The sequence below is a fragment of the Leucoraja erinacea genome, chromosome 31, assembly GCF_028641065.1.
Source record: "Leucoraja erinacea ecotype New England chromosome 31, Leri_hhj_1, whole genome shotgun sequence".
Lineage (NCBI taxonomy): Eukaryota > Metazoa > Chordata > Chondrichthyes > Rajiformes > Rajidae > Leucoraja > Leucoraja erinaceus.
Window position 1 is genome coordinate 1,362,929 of NC_073407.1, and position 14,906 is coordinate 1,377,834.

The window sequence follows — 14,906 nt, forward strand, 5'->3', positions numbered from 1 at the left end:
TGTTTGGAGGGGGCGGGTTTAAAACGCGATTTTTACTAGGCTGTACTAATCGCACATGTTCAGCCTAGTAAATCATTAACGAAAAATCGCTGCAAGACCCGGTCGCAAAAGGTATTATTAGTTTTATAGGCCTCGATAATATAGTTATAATAGTTTTAAAATTACTCTCTGATTTCGCAACCTCTCACAGCCCCAGGGTTTTATAAAGCAAACAATTAAAGGTATGTTCCTTACTTTTACATTAAATGGGGCATATATATAACCCTGAATATCAAGTTATCTATAACGAATAGTTCATTTTGGGCTTTTTATATCCCGCAGTATTTTTCTCGGCATTTGAGGGCACTAATCCAGCGCTATGTCAACGTTCTAAACCAGCGCGTTCCACATGAACCCACTAGAAAGCCGATTTAAATGGGCATTTATTTACAGCAATTGAACACTAAATTCCTTCCATTTGGCCTATAAATTAATGTAAATTAGATATAAAAATCATGTTATATTGTGAATTATTTGTGAATAATCTTTGGACACTTAGGCTATTTAAAAATGTTAATCTTTCCTTAAGAAATGGGTGTTTGACTATCCAAGATCACAGCTTTTTTGTAATGTCCATTGAAAATCAATAGGGAACAAGATGCTAATTTCCGAGTATGAAAATGGTCATAACTTTTTTAATACTTGAGATATGAAAGTGAATTTGGTGTCAAATTAAACTTATTGTTATGCTTTATCTGATGGGATAAATTGCAGACTTGATTTTTTAAATCTCAAAATTTTGTAACATTGCTATATCTAGTGGGAGCAGTGCTGAAGGTACGGTCATGGCTATCTAGTGTGGCCTTGAGAAGATAAGGTGTCTAGAAACGGCCATTTTGCAAAGGGACTGTACGATGAGAATTAAAATATGAACAGGCAACATAATTAAGAACTCTCTAGCCTGATATGGAATGAAGATGCATTTTGTTTATTCAGCCCTTGGATGAGTGACGAAATGATTGATTGCAGTGTTGTGAGAGCCTTGGGTTAGAACAAAGTCTTCCTTTAGAAGATTGAAAGAAAATGAGTATAAAAGAAGGGCAGTCTAGACAGCATTAACCACAAACAGGAACAAATATTGAAATAAAGAGGGACCTTCAGGGAAGCTCAGGGAACACTACCCACACAAGAGTGAAACTAACCGAGTCATTCATACGGGTAATATGCGAGTCCAAGCTATGTCTTGTGATGTAGTGTAAGAAACGTTATACTGAGACAGTAAAGGCCCTGTCCCACTTACGTGTCCTTGGCACGCAAATTGAAGAAGAGTCTCGACACGAAACATCATCCATTGCTCCTCTCCAGGGATGCTGCCGGTCCCGCTGAGTTACTCCAGCATACTCCGGCTGTGCGGTCGAATGAAGTTACGCGCGACCTTCGCGGGACCGTCGCGGCTCAACGCGACCACGAGGTCGTGTAATTAGTGTGCCAAGGACATGTAAGTGGGACAGGCCCTTTAGTGAAGTGAGATATTGGAAGTCAGAGATTTCCATGCATGCTTATGAAACTCGAGTGTTAATAAAGATAAAGTTGTACTATTCCTTGGAGACTTTGGTTCGATTCGTCGGTTGATACCCTCCAGAAGTATATAAAATGATGCGAGGCCTTGATAGGGTGGACAGTCAGAACTTTTTTTCCAGGTTGGAGATGTCCAAAACCAGAGGGAATAGTTATAAGTTGAGAGGGGAAAGTTTAATTGAGTTGTACGGGGCAAGATTTTTACAGAGAGTGGTGGGTGCCTGGAACGCATTGCCTGGGGTGGTGGTAGAGGCAGATACAATAGTGGGGTTTAAGAGGCTTTTAGATGGGCACACAGATATGCAGGGAATAGAAGGATATGGATCATGTACAGGGAGATGAGATCATTTTAACTTGGCATCATGTTCTACACAGGCATTGTCTGAGTTATATGGAGGGCCAGGGGGCATCCTCCAGAAGGTTTATGGGGAAATTTAGTAACAGCCATTCAAAGTGACTAATTTTCAATAGATTAAATAAAGACAAATTATTTTATTTACAACAGAGCAGATAACTACAGGACAGAGATGAAATCCGAGTGCGTGAGGCAGACACAAGAAGCTGGAGTAACTCAGTGGGTCGGGCAGCATCTCTAGAGAGAAGGAATAGGTGATGTTTCAGGTCGAGGCCCTTCCTGCATTGTGTTTTCTCGGTCACCTTGCATTAGGAAGGATGTTGTTAAGCTGCAGTGGAGCGGAGAAGATTTACGATGCGACACGATCAAACTATTTATCCCAGGAGGGAAATTGATCTGCCAAGAGTCATAAAACACAAAATACATGAAACATGAAATTAAAGTGACGAGTGGAAAGGATTGGGAATGTGCAACGATTGGGGAGGGGGGAGGGGAGAGGGGGGGGGGGGGGAGAGGAGTCAGTCTACCCCACGACAGAAGGGGGAGGAGATTGTACAGTTTGATAGTCACAGGGAAGAAGGATCTCCTGTGGCTTTCTGTGCTGCATCTTGAATGTTGCCAGATTTTGAGAGCCTGATCTACAGGGTGAGGTCGGACAGGGGTGATCTCATAGAAGCGTATATCATCATGAGGGGACTTGATAGAGTGAATGCACAGAGTATTTTACCCAGGGTAGGGGAGTGAAGAATAAGAGTACATAGGTTTAAGGTGAGAGGGGAAAGATGAGGAGAAACGTTTTCACTCAGTATGGTGGGTGTATGGACTGAGCTGCCAGAGGAGGTAGTTGAGGCAGATACAGTAACAGCATTTGAAAGACATTTGAAAAGGGGTAGTGGGCCAAATGCAGGACAATTCTGAGTATATTGAAGAGTGATATTCATTGGATAGATCTACCAAAGGGCTAGCACAGCAATGGGCTGAAGGGCCTTCTATGCTGAAGCTGTGGCCTGGTAGTTTCTCAGCTCTTCTTTTCTTGACTGTTTCAAGGTCCCACCCTGCCAGTAGATGCCATGGCTGGGTGAGATGGTGTGTGGAGGGAGGGCTGAGTGATGGACCGTCGGCATTTATCTGATGTTGACAGATGTAGAATGGACCGTGTAGCCCATCTGCTGGGGGTGAATGACAACCCAGCCATTACATTGAGCCAAAGCTCAGTAATGAAATTGCACTGACCCTCTGCAGTCCACCAACTCCATCTGTAATATGAGACAATGACAATAAATTTGAATACAATACAATACAATACATAGCTTTGGCAAAGGAACTTGCAGTTCAGTTGCAGTTTGCAAATTCCACATCGATTTGCTGCTGGACTGAAAGGAAAGAGTGTGGATGAAATTGATTTCACCTCCCCAAGAAATGCTCACGCCACCTTTAGCTGTGCAAAAGGTTTAGAGCCAATTGATTTGAAGGTGCAGGAATGACAATAGCTAGGATAGTGTTTATGGAGCCTCTATTAACAATTAATATTCCCCTGACAGGTCCTGTTTCCCTTTACTGAGTGATGACAGCTATGGTCATGTGAGAACCAAGTCACATTCTGCCACACACTCACACACGTACACAACACCCATGTTGTTTGCTGCACAACATTTTCCACTTACGCAATAGTATTTTGACAAAGATGCAATGAGCATCATTAGATTCAAGACCAGCTTGTTTATTCACCTGAAACCCTTTTTTTTCCAATTCAGTATTGTGGTGAAATAATTAACACCAGGGCAGCACAGTGGCACAGCGGTAGAGTTGCTGCCTCACTGCGCCAGAGACCCGCGTTCCATCCTGACAATGGGTGCTGTCTGTACGGAGTTTTACTTTCTCCCCGTGACCATGTGGGTTTTCCCCGGGCGCTCATGGTTTCACATTCCAAAGACGTGCAGTTTGTAGGTTAATTGGCTTCGGGGGGGGGGGGAGATTGTAAATTGTCCCTAGTGTGTAGTGTGTAGGATAGTGTAGGATCACTGGTCGGCACAGACCCAGTGGGCTGAAGGGCCTGTTTCCACCTTATATCTCTAAAGTAAAGTCAGTGTTGTATTTAGCCCTAGAATTTTATCATGTAATCCGAGGAAATTTAGTTCATCTGGTCTGGAAGCATCTCTGGAGAACATGGAAAGGTGATGTTTCCAGTGGGTCCCGGCCCAAAATGTCGCCTATTCAAGTTTTTAGTTTTAGGTTTAGAAATATAGCGAGGATACAGGCCTGTGGCCCACCGATCCCCGCTCACTAACACTATCGTACACACACTGTAGGGATATTTTACTACATTTATACCAAGCCAATTAACCTGCAAGCCTGTACGTCTTTGGAGTGTGGAAGGAAACTGGAGCACCTGGAGATAACCCACGTGGTCACAAGGAGAACATAAAAACTCCTTACAGACAGCACCCGTAGTCAGGGTCAAACCTGGGTCTCTGGCGCTGTGAGGCAGCTCTATCACAGAACAAAATGACATACATCGAATTATACAGCAGGGAAACAGGCCCTTCGGCCCACCCAGTCTACGCTGACCATCAAGCACCAGTTAATCCTACTTTAATTCCATCAGGTTTGCTCTACATTTCCATGACCATTCTCCCATTCCCACAATCCTACCTCAATCACCTCCGCACTCCGGAAATTTACATTGACCAATTAGTTTTTAAATTGTAACTTTAAGGTGAGAGGGGCAGTGTTTATAGGAGAAAGACATTGCCAAGCTGGAAGATTTACAAGGATATTGCCAGGACTAGAGGGTCTGAGCTACAGCGAGAGGTTGAGTAGGCTGGGTCTCTATTCCTTGGAGCACAGGAGGATGAGGGGTGATCTCATAGAAGTGTGTAAAATCATGAGAGGTATAGATCGGGTAGATGCACAGTCTCTTGCCCATAGTAGGTGAATCGAGGACGAGTGGACATAGGTTTAAGGTGAAGGAGAAAATATTTAACAGGTTTAAACGATGGGATAGTCCCAGCCTCAACTATCTCCTCTCGCAGCTTGTTCCATACGCCCACCACCCTTTGTGTGAAAATGTTACCCCTCAGATTTCTATTAAATCCTTACGCCTATACTTAAACTACCTTAAACTCAAAACTCAATACTCAATACTCTGGCTGATTAAGGCCAATGTGCTAAAAGCCATTTTGACCACGCGATCTACCTGCGACTCCACCTTCAAGGAACCATGCCCTTGCACTCCTAGATCCCTCTGCTCTACAACACTCCCCAGAGACCTACATTCATTGTGTAGGCCCTTTAGAACGAAGAGGGGCAATCTTATAGAAACATTTAAAAATTATAAAAGGACTGGACAAGATAGATGCAGGAAAAATGTTCCCAATGTTGGACGAGTCCAGAACCAGGGGCCACAGTCTTAGAATAAAGGGGAGGTCATTTAAGACTCAGGTGAGAAAAAACTTTTTCACCCAGAGGGTTGTGAATTTATGGAATTCCCTGCCACAGAGGGCAGTGGAGGCCAAGTCACTGGATAGATTTAAGAGCGAGTTAGATAGAGCTCTAGGGGCTAGTGGAGTCAAGGGATATGGGGAGAAGGAAGGTATGGGTTATTGATTGGGGACGATCTGCCATGATCAAAATGAATGGCGGTGCTGGCTCGAAGGGCCGAATGGCCTCCTCCTGCACCTATTTTCGATGTTTCTATGCCCATGTTAGACTCCCCAAAAGTGCAACACTTCACATTTCTGATATGATATGAAGATATGAGGTTGCTTTGGCAAGTAAGGTGAAAGTCAATCCAAAGGGTTTCTACAGCTATATTAATAGCAAAAGGATAAGGAGGGATAAAATTGGTCCATTGGAGAGACAGAGTGGACAGCTATCTGCAGAGCCAAAAGAGATGGGGAGATATTGAACAATTGTTTTTCTTCGGTATTCACCAATGAGAAGGATATTGAATTATGTGAGGTAAGGGAAACTAGTAGAGTAGCTATGGATACCATGAGGTTCAAAGTAAAAGAAGTACTGACACTTTTGAAAAATATAAAAGTGGATAAGTCTCCAGGTCCTGACAGGATATTCCCTAGGACATTGAGGGAAGTTAGTGTAGAAATAGCCGGGGCTATGACAGAAATATTTCAAATGTCATTAGAAACGGGAATAGTCCCCGAGGATTGGCGTACTGCGCATGTTGTTCCATTGTTTAAAAAGGGTTCTAAGAGTAAACCTAGCAATTATAGACCTGTTAGTTTGACTTCAGTGGTGGGCAAATTAATGGAAAAGATACTTAGAGACAATATATATAAGCATCTAGATAAACAGGGTCTGATTAGGAACAGTCAACATGGATTTGTGCCTGGAAGGTCATGTTTGACTAATCTTCTTGAATTTTTTGAAGAGGGTAAAGCAGTGGATGTTGTCTATATGGACTTTAGTAAGGCCTTTGACTAGGTTCCTCATGGAAGGTTGGTTAAGAAGGTTCAACTGTTGGGTATAAATGCAGGAATAGCAAGATGGATTCAACAGTGGCTGAATGGGAGAAGCCAGAGGGTAATGGTAGATGGCTGTTTATCGGGTTGGAGGCAGGTGACTAGTGGGGTGCCTCAGGGATCTGTGTTGGGTCCTTTGTTGTTTGTCATGTACATCAATGATCTGGATGAAGGTGTGGTAAATTGGATTAGTAAGTATGCAGATGATACCAAGATAGGGGGTGTTGTGGATAATGAAGAGGATTTCCAAAGTCTACAGAGTGATTTAGGCCATTTGGAAAAATGGGCTGAAAGATGGCAGATGGAGTTTAATGCTGATAAATGTGAGGTGCTACACCTTGGAAGGACAAATCAAAATAGGACGTACATGGTAAATGGTAGGGAATTGAAGAATACAGTTGAACAGAGGGATCTGGGTATAACCGTGCATAGTTCCTTGAAGGTGGAATCTCATATAGATAGGGTGGTAAAGAAAGCTTTTGGTATGCTAGCCTTTATAAATCAGAGCATTGAGTATAGAAGCTGGGATGTAATGTTAAAATTGTACAAGGCATTGGTGAGACCAAATCTGGAGTATGGTGTACAATTTTGGTCGCCAAATTATAGGAAGGATGTCAACAAAATAGAGAGAGTACAGAGGAGATTTACTAGAATGTTGCCTGGGTTTCAACAACTAAGTTACAGAGATAGGTTGAATAAGTTAGGTCTTTATTCTCTGGAGCGCAGAAGGTTAAGGGGGGACCTGATAGAGGTCTTTAAAATGATGAGAGGGATAGACAGAGTTGATGTGGACAAGCTTTTCCCTTTGAGAATAGGGAAGATTCAAACAAGAGGACATGACTTCAGAATTAAGCGACAGAAGTTTAGGGGTAATATGAGGGGGAACTTCTTTACGCAGAGAGTGGTGGCGGTGTGGAATGAGCTCCCAGTGGAAGTGGTGGAGGCAGGTTCATTGGTATCATTTAAAAATAAATTGGATAGGCATATGGATGAGAAGGGAATGGAGGGTTATGGTACGAGTGCAGGCAGGTGGGACTAAGGGGAAAAAAATTTGTTCGGCATGGACTTGTAGGGCCGAGATGGCCTGTTTCCGTGCTGTAATTGTTATATGGTTATATGGTTATATATAAGTGTTATGGATCATGTACAAGTTGATGAGATCAGTTTAATTTGGCATCATGTTTGGCACACGCTTTGTTGGGTTGAAGGGTCAGTTCCTGTGCTTACTGTTCTATATTCTATCTTTGAGATGCAGGATGGAACCGGAGCATGCAGAAGAAATCCGTGCGGTCTCAGGGAGAAGGAGTACACAGTGCCGTGTTTATGTTCCTGTGCAGGCACAGAAGGTTGTGAAACAGTGGGGTGAACAGCAACTGCAGGCTATCCATGTCCATGACATTGACATGGCGAGAAGAGAGAGCAGGTCCTGCAAAGAGAATGTAAGGACTGAGGTGGAAGGTTGGCAAGCAGGATCCTAGGGGTTGTAATCCCGGGACTAATCCCTGTAATAGCTACTTCCCCACAGCCATCAGGCTATTAAACCTGGCTCGGACAAAACTCTGATTATTAATAACCACTTTCTGTTATTTGCACTTTACCAGTTATTTATTCATGTGTGTATATATTTATATCATGGTATATGGACACATTTATCTGTTTTGTAGTAAATGCCTACTATTTTTCTGTGTGCTTAAGCAAAGCAAGAATTTCATTATCCTATACAGCGACACATGACAATAAACTCACTTGAACTTGAACTTGAACTTGTACCACGTGCTGGTGAGTATTGGGAGAGGAAGCTGGGACAACTGAATGCATGGCTGTAGAACTGGTGGAGTGAGGTGGTGGTGAGGGGGCTTCAAGTATTGGATGTATTACATTGTTGGGATCTCCAGGCAGGATTGACCTGTACTACAATGACGGGTTGTACCTAAATTGGAGGGGGATCCTTGCATGATGTGGAGACAAGGAAGTGCAGTTGCTGGTTAATACACCACAGGACATAAAGTGCTGGAATAACTTAGCGAGTCAGGCAGCATCTCTGGAGAACGTGGATAGATGACGTTTCTGGTGAGGACCCTTCTGAAAAAGGGGCCTGATCCAAAATGTTACCTGTTCAAGTTGGCCAGAGACATTGCCTGGCCTGCTGAGTTATGGAGTCATAGAGTCTTCCAGTGTAAAAACAGACCCTTTAGCCCAACTTGCCCACACCGGCCAACTAGAACAGTTGCCCACATTTGGTCCATATCCCTCGAAACCCATCCTATCTTTGTACCTGTCTAAACTATTCTTTAACATTGTAACAGTCCCAGCCTCAACTACCTCCACAGTCAGCTCGTTCCATACACCCACCACCCTTTGAGTGAAAAATTTACCCCTCAGGTACATATTAAATCTTTCCCCCTCACCTTAAACCTATGTCTTCTGGTTCTCGATTCCCCTACTCTGGGCAAGAGACTCTATGCGTCTACCCGATCTACTCCTCTTGTGATGTTGTACATGGGTGTTACTCCAGCGCTTTGTGTCTTTCCTTGCAGGGAGGTTTGCGTGTGTGACGCAGGGGGATTTAAACTAGAGAGGCGTGGGAGGAGGGGGAGTGTGGGATCCACAATGATAGTGCGGCTGGTGGGCAAACAGAATCACATGTGGAAAATAGAGCAGGGGGGTCCGGTGGTCCGAGTCTACAGAAAGAGGAGGGGAAGCTGCAGAGGGCTGGGAGACTGCACTTCCTTTATTGCAGGGAGCATCCCGGGGAGAAGGATGAGCTGGGAGCACGAATCAGTGCGTGGGATTATGATATTGCAACAATCACACACACTTGGTGAAGATAAAACAGACACAAGATGCTGGAGTAACTCAGCGGGACAGGCAGAGTCTCTGGATAGAAGGAATGGGTAACGTTTCGGGTAACGACCCTTCTTCAGACGGAATGGATCAGATGGAATGACAGTGGAACAGACTGAGCAGCATACAGGCAGCAGACAGGAGCTTCGGGGAAAGCAAATACAGTAGCCACAGTGAAGCTGAAAGATGGTCTCGACCCGAAACGTCACCCATTCATTCTCTCCAGAGATGCTGCCTGTCCCGCTGAGTTACTCCACCATTTTGTGTCTATCTTTGGTGTAAACCAGCATCTGCAGTTCCTTCCTACACATAGTGGAGACAGGGGCAGGACTGGCAGATGAATGTCCAGCGTTATAAATGCTGACGTGTGATGGAGATATGTAAAAGGGTAAAGGGTGTGGTGCAACATATCACGTCACCCAGGGAGTGAACATCCACTGACACAACATGGGTTAAAATAAGGAATGACTTCATCACTACCAATGGGTAATACAATGACATAAAAGCAATCTGCTTCTGAACATTTGCCAATTGTTAATGTCATTACCTGAAACTATTATTCAGCTTCATAAGCCCCATATTTAGTTTAGTTTAGTTTAGACAACAGACAATAGGTGCAGGAGGAGGCCATTTGGTCCTTCGAGCCAGCACCGCCATTCAATGTGATCATGGCTGATCATCCCCAATCAGTACCCCATTCCTGCCTTCTCCCCATATCCCCTGACTCCGCTGTTTTTAAGAGCCCTATCTAGCTCTCTCTTGAAAGCATCCAGAGAACCTGCCTCCACGTCCTCTGAGGCAGAGAATTCCACAGTTTAGTTTAGAGATACAGCACGGAAACAGGCCCTTCAGCCCACCGAATCCAAGGCAATCAGTGATCCAGCACACTAACACCCTACACATACTAGGGACAATTTACAACTTTACCAAGGCAATTATCCTAAAAACCTGTACATCTTTGGAGTGTGGGAGGAAACCAGAGATCCCGGAGTCCCGGAGAAAACCCACGCAGGTCACGGGGAGAACGTACAAAGGTCGTACACACAGCACCCGTAGTCAGGATCTCTGGCGCTGTAAGGTAGCAATTCTACCGCTGCGCCACCGTGCCGCCCGGGATCTGAGGAAGGATGTGCTGGCACTGGAGAGGGTTTGGAGGTGGATTATTAGAATGATCCTGGGGATGATTGGGTTAACATATGGTGAGCGTTTGATGTCACTGGGCCTGCACTCGCTAGAGTTTAGAAGGATGACCTCATTGAAACTTACTGAATAGTGAAAGGCCTGGATAGAGTGGATGTGAAGAGGATGTTTCCACTAGTGGGAGAGTCTGGGACCAGAGGGCACAGCCTCAAAATAAAAGGACATACTCAACCTAACCCATCTGAAAGAAAGATCTCAAGAAGTGTGTAGACCCGAAATATTACTCATTCCTTCTCTCCAGAGATGCTGCCTGTCCCACTGAGTTACTCCAGTATTTTGCGTCTATCTTTGGGGTGAAACTGGTTCTTGATTATGTTGCTGGCCTTGCCGAGGCAGCGTGAAGTGTAGACGGAGTCAATAGAAGGGAGGTTGGTTTGTGTGATGGTCTTGGCTGCAATTTCTTCGGTCGTGGACGGAGCTGTTCCCAAACCAAGCTGTGATGCCTCCCGATAAAATGCATCATACGGCGCATCAGTAGAAGTTGGTGAGAGTGGTTGGGAACATGCTGAATGTCCTAGGCCTTCTGAGGAAGTAGGGAGGTCGGGGTGCTTTCTTTGCCATTGCTTCAACATGGTGGTCCATGAGAAGTTGTTGGTGATATTTACTCCTATTGAGATTACTACTGATGAGATGTGAGACGCTGGCACACATTAAGGAAGGATCCAAAGGAAATCCTTGCTTTCCCTCTCTCTCCATCCCACCCCCTTCCCAGTTCTCCGACCAGTGTTCCTGTCCCCCTGATTACATTGCATCCCTGTCTGCTTGGTTGGCACCTTCTCCTCGCTAATCTACGTTTTCCTAAATCGGCATCTCTTTTGATCTCTTACACTTCCTTATCTTTGTATCTCCCTCTTCCCTGACACAGTCCGAGGAAGGGTCTCGACCACAAACATCACCCATCCCTTCTCTCTTGAGATGCTGCCTGTGCCGCTGAGTTACTCCAGCATTTTGTGACTATCTTCAAGGAAATGTTGGGGTTCTGATGGAGAATTCTGAATCCTTGTGAAGATTTGGGAAGATAACTCATGTCTCCTTATTAAATAAGGGCAGTAAGGATAAACTGTGATACTGCACAGGGCGTTACAATGGGGCAGCGGTAGAGTTGCTGCCTCACAGCATCAGAGACCCGGTTTGATCTTAACTACGGGTGCTGTCTGTATGGAGTTTGTACGTTCTCCCCATGACCTGCATGCGTTTTCTTTGAGATCTTCGGTTTCCTCCCACATTCCAAAGACGTACAGTTTTGCAGGATAATCGGCTTAGTATAAAATGTAAATTGTCCCTAGCGTGTGTTAGTGTGTGGTGATTGCTGGTCGGCACGGACTCAGTGAGTTGTAGGGATCGACGGACTCAGTGAGTTGTAGGGTCTGTTTCTGAGCTGTATCTCTAAACTAAACCACAGGCCGCTGAGACACATCAATAGTGAGGAGATTCCTTGCATGGATTCAGTAAGAGGTTTTACAATCTATAAACAGACTAAAATAAACAGTTTACTCAGTCAGCCGGAGATGTAGAAGGGAAAAACAAGTACAGAGGACGTTTAAAGCACAAAACCTGCAGTATGAAGGATAAACAACAGTCAGTAGTCAACATATTAATCCTTGCAGTAATCATGTAGGGTCACTGTAGGGTCACTGGATGTAAATACTGCAATAAGAACCTGCTATACTTTGGACAATGACTGTCTGCAGCAGGCATGGACTGCAGAGATCCCACTAACCATGCACGGACACAGATCCCACCAATCTTGCACGGGTGCTGGCCCCATTAAGTTGAAAAGCACTACTTACTGCAAATGGTGGCATGCAGTTGAAAGGCACTACTTACTGCAAATGGTGGTTTGAGTGCTTTGGCAAAGTTGAAAGGCACTACTTACTGCAAATGGTGGCTTGGGTGCTTTGGCTTGAAGTTGAAAGGCAGTACTTACTGCAAATGGTGGCATGCAGTTGAAAGGCACTACTTACTTCAAATAGTGGCTCGGGTGCTTTGGCTTGAAGTTGAAAGGCACTACTTACTGCAAATGGTGGCTTGGGAGTTTTGGTTTGAAGTAGGAAGGCACTACTTACTGCAAATGGTGGCTTGGGAGCTTTGGCTTGAAGTTGAAAGGGACTACTTACTGCAAATGGTGGTGTGGGTGCTTTGGCTTGAAGTTGATAGACACTACTAACTGCAAATTGTGGCGAGTGCTTTGGCTAGAAGTTGAAAGGCACTACTTACTGCAAATGGTGGTTTGGGTGATTTGGCTTGAAGTTGAAAGGCACTACTTACTGCAAATGGTGGCGTGGGTGCTTTGGCTTGAAGTTGAAAGTCGGTACTTACTGCAAATGGTGGCTTGGGTGCTTTGGTTTGAAGTTGAAAGGCACTACTTACTGCAAATGGTGGCGTGGGTGCATTTGCTTGAAGTTGAAAGGGACTACTCACTGCAAATGGTGGCATGAAGTTGAAAGGCACTACTTACTGCAAATGGTGGCTTGGGTGCTTTGACTTGAAGTTGAAAGGCACTAATTAACTGCAAATGGTTGCTTGGGAGTTTTGGTTTGAAGTTGAAAGGCACTACTTACTGCAAATGGTGGCTTGGGAGCTTTGGCTTGAAGTTGAAAGGCACTGCTTACTGTAAATGGTGGCTTGGGTGCTTTGGCTTGAAGTTGAAAGGCACTACTTACTGCAAATGGTTGCTTGGGAGTTTTGGTTTGAAGTTGAAAGGTACTACTTACTGCAAATGGTGGCATGAGTGCATTGAAGTTGAAAGGCACTACTTACTGCAAAAGGGTGGGATGAAGTTGAAAGGCACTACTTACTGCAAATGGTGGCATGAGGTTGAACGGCACTACTTACTGCAAATGGTGGCTTGGGTGCTTTGGCTTGAAGTTGAAAGACACTAATAACTGCAAATGGTGGCTTGGGAGTTTTGGTTTGAAGTAGGAAGGCACTACTTACTGCAAATGGTGGCTTGGGTGCTTTGGCTTGAAGTTGATAGACACTACTTACTGCAAATGGAGGCTTGAGTGCTTTGGCTAGAGGTTGAAAGGCACTACTTACTGCAAATGGTGGCTTGGGTGCTTGGACTTGAAGTTGAAAGGCACTAATAACTGCAAATGGTTGCTTGGGAGTTTTGGTTTGAAGTTGAAAGGCACCACTTACTGCAAATGGTGGCTTTGGAGCTTTGGCTTGAAGTTGAAAGGCACTGCTTACTGCAAATGGTGGCTTGGGAGTTTTGGTTTGAAGTTGAAAGGCACTACTTACTGCAAAATGGTAGCATGCAGTTGAAAGGCACTACTTACTTCAAATGGTGGCTTGGGTGCTTTGGCTTGAAGTTGAAAGGCACTACATACTGCAAATGGTGGCGTGGGTGCATTGGCTTGAAGTTGAAAGGGACTACTTACTGCAAATGGTGGCATGAAGTTCAAAGGCACTACTTACTGCAAATGGTGGCTTGGGAGCTTTGGCTTGAAGTTGAAAGGCACTACTTACTGCAAATTGTGGCTTGTATGCTTTGGCTTGAAGTTGAAATGCACTACTTACTGCAAATGGTGGCATGAAGGTGAAAGGCACTACTTACTGCAAATGGTTTCTTGGGTGCTTTGGCTTGAAGTTGAAAAGCACTACTTACTGCAAATGGTGGCATGAGGTTGAAAGGCACTACTTACTGCAAATGGTGGCATGAAGTTAAAAAGCACTGACTATGATATAGCTGGGATCACGGAGACATGGCTCCAGGGTGACCAAGGCTGGGAGCTGAACATCCAGGGATATTCAATATTCAGGAGGGATAGACAGAAAGGAAAAGGAGGTGGGGTAGCGTTGCTGGTTAGAGAGGAGATTAACGCAATGGAAAGGAAGGACATTAGCTTGGAGGATGTGGAATCGGTATGGGTAGAGCTGCGAAACACTAAGGGGCAGAAAACGCTGGTGGGTGTTGTGTACAGGCCACCTAACAGTAGTAGTGAAGTTGGAGATGGTATCAAACAGGAAATTAGAAATGCGTGCGACAAAGGCAAAACAGTTATAATGGGTGACTTCAATCTACATATAGATTGGGTGAATCAAATTGGCAGGGGTGCTGAGGAAGAGGATTTCTTGGAATGTATGCGGGATAGTTATCTAAATCAACATGTAGAGGAACCAACGAGAGAGCAGGCTATTTTAGACTGGGTATTGAGTAATGAGGAAGGGTTAGTTAGCAATCTTGTTGTACATGCCCCCTTGGGCAAGAGTGACCATAATATGGTTGAGTTCTTCATTAGGATGGAGAGTGACATTGTTAATTCAGAAACAATGGTTCTGAACTTAAAGAAAGGTAACTTTGAGGGTATGAGACGTGAATTGGCCAAGATTGACTGGCAATTAATTCTAAAAGGGTTGACGGTGGATATGCAATGGAAGACATTTAAAGGCTGCATGGATGAGCTACAAAAATTGTTCATACCAGTTTGGCAAAAGAATAAATCAGGGAAGGTAGTACATCCATG